The sequence below is a fragment of the Amblyomma americanum genome, chromosome 1, assembly GCF_052857255.1.
Source record: "Amblyomma americanum isolate KBUSLIRL-KWMA chromosome 1, ASM5285725v1, whole genome shotgun sequence".
Lineage (NCBI taxonomy): Eukaryota > Metazoa > Arthropoda > Arachnida > Ixodida > Ixodidae > Amblyomma > Amblyomma americanum.
Window position 1 is genome coordinate 306516234 of NC_135497.1, and position 11181 is coordinate 306527414.

The 11181-nt window shown below is 42.1% G+C and overlaps 1 long non-coding RNA gene across 1 annotated transcript; it reads right to left on the reverse strand.

The window, feature by feature from the left end:
- Nucleotides 1-1272: 1272 nt before the first annotated feature.
- On the reverse strand, nt 1273-9959 carry LOC144098427 (uncharacterized). Its single transcript, XR_013307183.1, has 3 exons — nt 9687-9959; nt 5173-5285; nt 1273-1358 (listed from the first exon to the last, which is right to left on the reverse strand). It is a non-coding gene; the product is annotated as an uncharacterized LOC144098427 (long non-coding RNA).
- Nucleotides 9960-11181: the final 1222 nt, after the last annotated feature.

Genomic DNA, 11181 nt, shown 5'->3' on the forward strand with positions numbered 1-11181 from the left:
GTTGTCCATCGATATTGACGAGCATTGCGATCGTCGGCTCCAAACGTCGTCTGCTAAGGCCGCCAGTACGTGCACAACTTTCCTGCACCTCCTTCGCGGACGGTGCCAAGGTTCCTTGCACCACAGAAACACCATGGCTGCACCCAAATCAATCGCGGACAGTGGTACAGGGGGCGCTGTGAATCGAGGGCTTTGGTGCAGCGCACCGTGAAACGCTGCCGGCGGTGCAGAGAACCGCTGCTGAATCGAACAAAGCTCATATGTGGTCCACCACAGTGTCGCGCCATTTGACCTTGACCTTTGATCTTTCGATTCGCCGGTAGAGGGTGGTAGAATAGGCCGCAGCGTTCAATGGGTGGCCAACCTCTCGCGATGGACCATTAATTAACTGCCCCCTGCCAGGGTGGTAGGATGGGCCAGCTGCCTATCCAGTGTGCGGAACGCACTAACGGTACCGACGCCAAGCCGCGTCTACTTGCCCTATACACCACAGCTTCCGCTCTCTAAGGAAGTTCAGCAGTAAAACCGCAGCTAATCTTTTTTGCAGGAAAATCGCTCATAGTTTGGCGTACGCAGTTACTACACTCTAAAAAAAAAAGAGTGCGATTTTAGTCTTTTTGGGGGGTAAACTACTTGTCGCTGAGCTAACACCTTTAGGAGGGTAATGTTACGCTATTTGCTCCAGACTAAAGTTTTAGTCCACGACAAACAATATAAACGTTCCACTCTCTCTAGCGTAAAGTTACACTTTGAAAGGCAGTGCAAGTTTACGCTGCCGAAGACTATAGTTGCACCTTTTCAGGAAGACTATGTTTTAGTCTACGACAGTGTAAACGTTACACTCTCTCTAGTGTAAAGTTACGTCTTCAAAGGCAGTGTAAGTTTATGCTGCCCAAGATTATAGTTACATCTTTTCAGGAAGTCTATATTTTAGTCCAAAGGGGTTAACTCCTACTCCCACAGCAGCGTAAATTATACCATCAATACCAGTGCAATGTTAGGCTGTCTAGGAGTATTGATACATTTTTGAGAACGAGTATGTTTTATTCCAGACAGCATAACTTACTTCCACAGCAGCATAAAGCTATGCTGCTATGGGTTAATATTTCTCTCCAGAATGCAATGGCTGGCCTTCTAATCATGCAGAGTAGTGGTGCAATGTGTACACAAGAAGCAGGCATGTATAATGTGTAGTAGTTGCGTGTTTTGGTTTAGGCACAGTGCAATAACTGAACAAGATTTTTCACAACTGAAAAGAAAACATACCACATATGGGCTTTATTTTAAATAAGGTTACAGCCAAATAGCTCACAAGTCCATGTATTTCTTATCCTGGAGGACCAGACAGCAGGAGAGACCTGGGCAGCAGATAATACACACGCACTTAATACACTTAGACAACACATAAAGAGGCATAGAAGGACGAGAGATTTTGTAGTACAGTAACTTAAATGTACTGAAGTTTTTCAGTTACAAAATTCATGAAACAATCTATGCTCAAGTGTTTACATGAAAACAAGAAAGAAATAAACCAGCGCAAAAAAAAATTTAGTTTTCACAATTCCTTGTTTCCAGAAAAAGTAAGACAGATAGGTCCATGTGCCACAGCATTGTGCCAAATTAAGGTTCCATCACAAAATGGCATCAACCGCTACAAGTAGGTGAAAACCATTTCATGCTCTGAGGCTATTAGATGTGTGAACTAAAACCTTAACTAGGGCTATATAATGTAGCAATGGCACTGTCTCGAGAAGAGCATTTTCCGATGCCTCTATGTACCATAACCTCCTTGCAATAGCTACACAGAATTTAATCATTTAAGATGACAGCTAAATGGGAGCTTCTGCATTGCAAATATAATATGGTGCCTGAGCATGTGTGCCATGAAAACACAAAAGTGATATGAGTTCCATCAGAGCATGCTACAGTCAGAAACAACTTAATCATGAGGTGAGCGCTGTTTGAACAATTAGAAAACGTGTGCAACCGGCATCGCTCTATGATCGACCGAAAATCCAGATTTTTAGAAGATACACGACAAATGTTTTAATGAGATTTGCAGATTCTGGCTTTTGATATCATTCAGATTTTGTATTTTTGAACGGTATAATTATTTTTTTAATTTAAATAAAATGTAAAAATTCCATTATGACACCTATAAAAATATCAACTCCTTTTTGGAAATTAAGAAAAAGCCATCTTGCTTCCTTAGATGTCTATTACCCATAAGAAATGTTACAGTTCATGCAACTGAATGAGTCGAAGTGAAATAAAATGCTGAATTTGCAGAAAAGTGCGTTTGAGACCATAAAAACTCGTTCATTTCACTCTGAGGTTGTCAAAATAAAAATACGACCAGCGATGGCAAGTTTAGCAGAACAATTTATTGCATTTCATTTCTGAAGTTTTAATCCAGGTGCATTTTGTTTAAAGCGAGAATAAAATTTTTGAAGTAGAGCTTGTCTGCCGTGAGCTGCGTCGTCTCTTTGCGCCTCTTCAACACAAAGCACAGCACAGCCCTCAGAACATTGTGTACACGAACTGATAATTGTGGGAAAAGATTTTCTTTGTGCTGCCTGGGTGGCACTTGCACCAGTGAGATTGTTATTCAGTTTGTTCACGCCACACTAAGTCACTGTTGCCAGAGACATGAAAGACATAACAGGCAACGCTGCGGGTGTAGTGTGTTCGCAAAACCATTTTACTCCACCACATATCATCTGTTCTTCTCAAAGCCTCGCTGAGTGTTTGAATGAAAACAAAGCGGTATAAAATGAACTGACATCACTGAAAACCGCGATAAAAGCAGTGAGGCGCTTAGTGTTCTGTACTTCTGGGTATAATTTTCACTGAGTGAGGACTACTTTTTAGGCACAAATGGTGTATATGCGGTTCGCACTATGAGATGCATATCATATCAGCACATGTCATTTTTACTTCTCGAAGTCTCGAGCTGCAGGACAAAAATGTGGCAAGAGGTAAAACGAAGGGCAGGAGGCAGTAACTCACGGTAATTGAGATTTAATGCACAAAATATGCATGGTGTCACACTGTGCTTGTATGGTGAACTACATTTTGGGCACGGACTTGACATTTGCAAAAAGGCGTGCTAGCTTTGGCAGCGTTGCTTGCTATGCAAGAAAAAGAGTATATAGAATTCAAGGAGGAGGCGACTGCATGCCGATGCCACTGTTGCAGTATGTTTGACCACTCGAGAGCAAGGCAGCTCCACTCGATCGGACCGTGCCAGCGCCAGCGTGTCTCGCGTTACCAGAAGCCATGGTGAGGACTTCTTACCGTCACGTGCGCTCCGGGGCACATGCTTTCCATGATCTTATTTGGACATAAAAAGGACTGGTGTTACGATAGTGCCAGGTGGTCGTTCCTTGCTTGTGAGTCAAGCGAGAAAGCACACTGAAAGCCATAGTTTTGCTGCTCTTGGCTGCCTTATGCCATAGCAGGTTTGTTTGAGCTTCAAAAGGGAAAAAAAACTCGCATATTGTATACTACCCGCCGAATGTCATGCGATACCTGCTTTCGCTCCAGCCCTAAACATGCACTACAGTGAGTGAGGGTAAACTGAAGTGGCTAGTGGATATAAATGTGTCATGACAGGTGCTGTGTTACTCGATGAAGCGTTAAGAGACGACGCAACTTGCAGCACGAGAGCTCGACTTTAAAAATCTTTTCTCGCTTTGAACAAAAACCACCTCAATTAAAACTTCCGAAATGAAAGCCAATAAATTGTTCTACTAAACCCGCCATCGTCTGTATTTTGACTTCGACCACCTCAAGGTGAAATAAAAAAAGTGTTTACTTATGTTCCGAAACACTTTTCTCCAACTTCAGTATTTTAATTCACAACGACGCATTCAGTTTCATCAGCTGTAACAACTTTTATTAGTAATAGAAATCTAGGTAGGCAAGAAGGCCATTCTGAGGAAGTTGATATTTTTTTAAATGTCAAAATAGTAAATTTTTAAATTTTATTTAAACTTAAAACTACTTATACCGTACAAAAATACACGATCTGAATCATATCAATAACCAGAATATGTGCAAATGTCATTACAAAATTTGTGCAGTGTTTTCTAAAAATTTGGATTTTTCATCATTATTGAGCAGTGTCTGGTTTCACGCCTTTCACAAATGTTCAAACTGACATCACCTCACAAACTTTTCTGGCAAAATTATTTTAGCTTAGATAACGCACGCTGGGACCAGCTTGAATGAATTTTCATCAACAAACTGGAGATGGTTGAGCGCAATATGTGTGGCATTTGGAGTGGAGTGACGAATTCATAAGTCTCACTTCTACCGAGTCATGCTAATTATAATCTAATTAGTGTTCTTGGTACAATCTCTGGCTCTTTCTTGGAACATTAAAGTTTGTATGGCAGCCAGAACCAATTTAGGACTCAGGTAATTGAATTTTAATATTTCCTAATGCTTGATTCAAACTTGTGATCCAAATACTCGATTCAAACTCCTGACATACACACCCAAAGACTGGTTGCCACCATTCTCAAGTGAATAACGGTGCAGCAAAGCCACTGCTACCCCTGCCAAAAATTAACTGTAGACACACGCAGTTGCTAACCCGGCCGGCCATGGTAACACTTGTATTTTGCTGTTTCGTCATCGCTAGTTTCCAAAAGCTTCACTTTTGGTAAGAGTGGTCTCGTTGGGTTAGGGTTACATAGACTTGATACACGTGAACTTCAATCCACTGTAAGTGTCCCTACAATGCTTAAGTGAACATTTTCACAATCACAAAGGCATAAGAAGCAGGAGAATCTAATATTCATAAACTGTGAATGACTGCCACAAACAGTTTTTAGTCTCTATGTGCAGAATATTAGTTCGCACTGCTATGAGTTCATATCCTCCATCCGACCACTGTATTATGGCAGTACATTACAGGACCGAAAAAAATTACAGGGAATAAGTAACTGGTACTGCTACTGCAAACTTTCCATCAGCTGTTACAAGCTGACAACGCAAGCCTGTGCTCTAATGCCTATTCTGCTGACATAGCAACAACAGTGACAATAGTTTTTCATTCACTTTGACCAAAGGGAAGGACTGCTGGGCTGTGTAGTCCAATGAGCATTTCACAAAGGCATCTTCTACAATAAATCTGCAAGCAGAAGTTCTAAATGATGCACTCACTGAAGAAATCCCAGCTTTCGCAGCTTTTGAAAGCGCAAAAAAGGGCAGGGCCTGGACCAGTGGTGGCAGTGGCACTGCTTGTAGGGCAAGCAGCAAAACCAGCAGCTGGCGACCTGCATTAAATATGAACACGATGATGTAGGTAATCCACTGAAAAATGCATACCATCTTTTTATCACCATAAATATGTAACAATTCAATGCAAACAGGCCTGCTCATATAAATTTACTGCACAGAAGTACTGTCTAGGAAGCCACAGCATTTTATTTCACAGGCAGCATTGTAACAGTTAGAATGATATCATTATAGTGAACTAGAATATATTACAGTGGCTCGACCGGGAGGGCGCATCTACCTTTCCGGCAGCCCGTTACGCTCTGGAAAGCCATCAGAAGTGCTGCTGTTCTCTTTCATACTACAGCGCGGAAGCTGAGCCCACTAGGCATCACAGAGCACAGATAGGCAATAGTCTTTAATGAATGCTTTCGCCTGTTGGAAATGCGTTCTAACCGTGTACCTCATATCCTGGGCCACATTAAAAAAGAGTAGAAGATAGAGCCTGGATGCCAAGAACACTGCGAGCAAGTTGCAGCTGGGGTTGCAGCATTTAATGTCACAGCACGCTTGTATTTTTTTTACGAAAAGCATAAGCCACGCTAGCACCCAAAGTCGTGAAGATGCATAGCTTAAATTTTGCCAGTGTTAAACACTGCTTAGTGCACTTATAATAAACCAGAATTCAGCCCTTTCTTTATTTCCCTGATTTCTTGGACGTACCACGTGTAGAGCACTGCATTTAAATTGAACTGCATGTGAAAAATTATGGTACAATCAGACATCTGAATCGACAATTAAGCGAAAGCAGTTGGATTTACCCTCGATGATTACTTAGAAGCTCTTACTCTAATGAATGTTTTTACTACATGCTGAGGCATCACTCACAACAAATAATTGCCGCGGGGAGAGGAGTGATGCTAGCACTGCTTTAGCAACAAAAGGTGCTAAATTTACCTAATGCCCCACATTTGGAAAGACAGACTGTGCATCATCAGGCATAAATTTTAATATGCAGAGTGTTCAGAATTTAGTTTTACAGAGTTCTAAAAATGTATATGCACTCAGTGCTGAGTGGTGTGTGCGTGTACTGTGTGATGTCCGTGCACGTTAAAGAACCCGAGGTGGTCGAAAATTTCCAGAGCCTTCCTCTACGGTGTCCCTCATAGCCCGAGTCACTTTGGAACATCAAGTCCCATGAAGCATAAACCATAAGGTTCAAATAAAAGAAAAATGTTTCCGCTAGTAAAACTAACCGTACAAAACAAAGAACAAACTTTTAACTTCACAAAAAAACATGGCTGATTGCAAGTGTACATGATGCCAAATAAACATGAGAGGCAGTACTCACGCTTTCTCAGTTCCAGGTTATGGCAACGAGTACAGTCGATGCTTAATCACTGCACTGTAAGGGTCATATATTTATAACTTTAGATGCACATCTTATCGCTTCTGACAGCTGGGTGATTCCATGAGATCAAACTGCCTAAATATTTCGTTTTTAATGTTCTCAATTATTTTACTTATTATGCGCACATTATTCAGTGGGCCAACTGTGAATTTTGCGTTGTGAAAATGCTAATATTTTAGAGAAAAAAGTTATAAACGACATCAAGGCAGAGACAGCATTTTCACGCAGAGCTCAATTTCGCTAATTTGCCATGACGTAATTATCTAGATATGAAAGCGTGATATGTAAAATATTTGTGCTAAATGTGCAGGTGAGAAGGAATATGTGGGCTTATTTCCGCTATTTTGAGGAAGTTGTCGCTTGCTGGAAAAAATTTCGAAAACGACACAAGTCTGAAACGATGTTATTTTCATTTTTTTCTCCACAAATATATAACACGTATATTTCAAATTTGCACAATTAATAACCATTGAGGTGCTAAAAAAGTACACCAGCTTTCATTGTTACATAAAATTGGGAAGTGCAAGAAGTATTGCCGTAAATCTGGCATTTTTGAATACAGTAGTGTTTTTCAAAAATCAAAGGAAAAAACACCCCAATCTCTAAATTTTCTTAAAACTCATGAAACAAGCCTCTAGAAGGAAAAAAAGGTGTATGAAAGAACGTGCTGCATTATTTTGTTTCCAACAATGTTATCCAAGCTCAAATTTGTAGTTTTTTGAGCATCACCCAGAGTGCCTAAATGAGGGGGACGGAAGCAGCAAACGCTCTTCGCTGCTCTAAATTTTCCCCATATCCCAAGACATACCTTTTCCATCAAGACAGAGCGTACCTAATACTTTTTGTGGATTGACACCGATCTGTAACATAAACAGAATTCAGTAGCACCGCTATCGCTGAGTGCAGGTAAACAGAAGTTCTAAATGTAATTTTCTGACTGCACAGTGCCCCTATAAGGTTGTCTTTCATTAAAAAAAGCCAACTAAACAGTAGAAATGAACGCGGAAGTAAACAGCCTCATTTCAAAGTGAATGTTTTTTTTAAAAAACATCCAAATATGTGCTTGCCAGAGGTGCTTACAAATCCACATTCTGTACCATAGCTTTTACCATAGGCATTTTGGAGGCTCTGTGATAAGCAAAAGCTTAAAGAAAATTGTACATAAGTTGAACGAATGCCTACTGCAGCATAGCTATCACCAATCTAGGATATACCAGCATAGCCAATCCAAATAAATTAACAGCGGCTAAAAAAGAAACCAAAATGTATTTTTAAATCAAACTCGAATTAGAAAAGAAGATTAGCCACATTCTGCCTGCAGTCAAACGACAAAGTGAGGGCCTGGGGACACACACAGCTTCATAGGTGCACTGTGCAGCAATAGAATTACATACAAAACTTTTCTTTAGATGCATTCCTATGGGGTGCACTCCAAGTTGTTACCTGCACCCGGCCATAACGGCACTATCGAATCCTTCTTACATCACAGATCAGTGTCTGTCCTCAAAAAGTACTAGGTATGCTCTCTCTTGATGGAAAAGGTCTCAGTGTTGGGATCTGGAGAAAATTTAGAGCAGCGGAGGGCGTGTTTGCAGTTTCCGTCCCCTTATTTGGGCACTCCTGCTGACGCTAAAAAAATTACAAGTTTGAGCTAGGATAACATTGTTGGAAACAAAAAAATGCAGCATGTTCTTTCATACATTTTTTTTTTCACCTCCTACTCCAGACTTGCTTCCAGAGTTTTGAGAAAATTTGGGGATGCAGTTTTTTGTGGAAAACATTTTTGAAAAACACTACTATGTTCAGAAATGCCAAATTTAGGGCAATATTTCTTGCACTTCCCTATATTATATAACAATGAAAGCCAGTACACCGTTTTAGCACCTCAATGTTTATCTATTGTACAAATTTGAAGGAAACGTGCTTAATATTTGTGCCGAAAAAAATTCCTGAAAATAGTCTCGTTTTGAGACGTCTCGTTTTCGAAATATTTTCCAGCAAACAACTTCCTCAAAAATGCGGAAATAAGCCTGGCATATTCCTTCTCACCTGTAAATTTAGCACGAGAAATATATCCACCATAGCTTTCACATCTAGATTCTTACGTCATAACAATATTGCGAAAATGAGCTGTGCTTGAAAACGCTGCCTCTGCCACGGCGTCGTTTATAATTTTTTTCTTCTGAAATATTAGCACTTTCACAAAACTAAATTCACTGTTGGCCTACTGAATCAAGAAAACTTAAAATATGAAATATTTAGGCGGATTGATCTTGCGTGGAATCACCCAGCTTCGTCTTGATAACTGCGGGTAAGACGGGATGAGAAATATTCATCATTTCTGCTCGCAGCACAACAAGAACGGGGCACGAGACGAAAGACAAACACAAACAAGCGCTGACTATTCACTGGTTTTTTATTGAAGAACAAAAGGCGTACATATATACATTATCCGAGAGGGAATTGAGTTATCTGACCTCCCACGTGCCTTCCAGATAACTTTTGTTGTCTTGATAAGTCTTTCATTGTCTGTAAATATACGCATGTTATGGTTTGGTTTACGGGGGTTTAACGTCCCAAAGCGACTCAAGCTATGAGAGACGCCGTAGTGAAGGCCTCCGGGAATTTCGACCACCTGGGGTCCTTTAACGTGCACTCACATCGCACAGTACACGGGCCTCTAGAATTTCGCCTCCACCGAAATTCGACCGCCGCGGCCGGGATCGAACCCGCGTCTTTTGGGCCAGCGGCCGAGCGCCATAACCACTCAGCCACCGCGGCGGCTTTATACGCATTTCGTTCAATTTAAAAAAAAAAACTGTTGATAGTCAGCGCTTGTTTGTGTTTATTTTAGCCTCGTGTCCCGTTCTTGTTGCGCTGTGAGCTAAAATGATGAATACTTACCAACTCGCCCAAATTTCCGCCTTGCTGAACGGGACGAGAAAGATGGAGGCGCTCGTGTTGTCCATCTTAAGCGCTGCTTTCAAGACGAACTCACGTCAACAAGCCCAACTTCCCACGCTTGTGCATGCACTGCTTGATGACTTACATGTATCGACGCAGTCAAGATGGAAGCAACTCTCCACTCTTCTCTCGTGCTCGATCCGCCCTCGCTGGTGGCCTCACGAAGTCGCACACGCCAAGTCGTTGCAACCCAAATCTGTCTTTGTAGCAAGCATCCTGAACTAAACACGTTCGCCACAGAGGGAACAGTGGAAAAAGACACGATAGGACTCGAAGCAGCTACAGGCAGCAGACAAACGTCCGTGCAAACGCCGAATTGTGCCCAACATCCTAACGTACCGCGGCTACCGCGGCCATGCAGGCCATGCCGTCAAAATCCAGCTTCTTTGGTCACGTGACGAGAAAAAATTTTATTTTCTTCCTTTTTTTTTCTAGCAGTGCCCGCAGCTGTCCGCGCGCACGTGGCGAATGAAAAAGAGAGGAGAAGGAAACGCGGTTCGGGCCGGCATGCCGGGTTGTTTTCAAGGCCATGTCGGCACGTCGGTGCTCGCTCCCCGCAGTCTTTGCACAGGGGTAGAAAGGAACGGCGCCAAATATGCCTGCGTATTTTGTGTGTGTGATTTAGTAAATTCCGCCAGCAACTGAGCACAGGCCCTTGGCTGCCTTCGCGTCAGATGTCGACATTTTTTTGCCACGACGGCTAGCTTTTTTAAATTGTCCTTAATTCGAGTCGTCCATATCAACGGGGGTCGTATAAACCAATCACGACTTGTTTTCTTCACATGTTTGGGCTGAATTTATTTTTCAGGTAAACGCAGCTTTACTCAAACCACGTGGCTGACTTAACCATGCTTACGTGTTTCGAAGAGACTCAAGCAGCTCCGGTCTTGTTTTTTTTTTTTTGGGGGGGGGGGGTTAAGGGTCAGTGTGCGTGTGCTGTGTGTGTGCCTGAAAAAGAAAAAAAAAACACTTGCTTGCAAGCCCCCTTCAAACCGAAATACTGGCACCGAGGTTGCTCCGAAAGAAAAGGTTGCACTTCCGTTGCGCAACACCTACAGGGCAAGAATAGGGAGTCCGCGTTTGTTTTGCGACACAGGCGGAGGCATAGTCCCGAGAGAATGTTCAGACCGAGGCGCACGCGGCTAAGCATGTGGATGCGCCTCAAGCAGAGCTGTCAAATGGGTCCTAGCACTAAACGCCAAAGGGAGAGAAAAAGTAGCCGAAATGTAGCCAAATGTGAAAATGACATGTATCACGAAAATAGTCCAAAATAATTTTTTTAATGAGCACAACAAAATAATCACGAACAGGAGGGCTCCCATTACTGGTTCCTAGAGCTTCTAGCGCTCATTTTGTATTTCCGTTTTCTTCTGAAAATCGCAGTCTCCATCATTCTCTTCATCTCGGTGCTGAAAGCGGGCCATTTCGGTCCTAGCGCTTCGCCGCTGCGATGGGCTTACCTCCTCTATTAATTAATCACTCTTCCTCCGACTCCTACCTTTCTTTGCTTCAAACTTTGCCTCTGTGCAACGGTGCGCTGCTAATGTTGTTTTTGAATAATTGAGCAACACTGGTGGCTC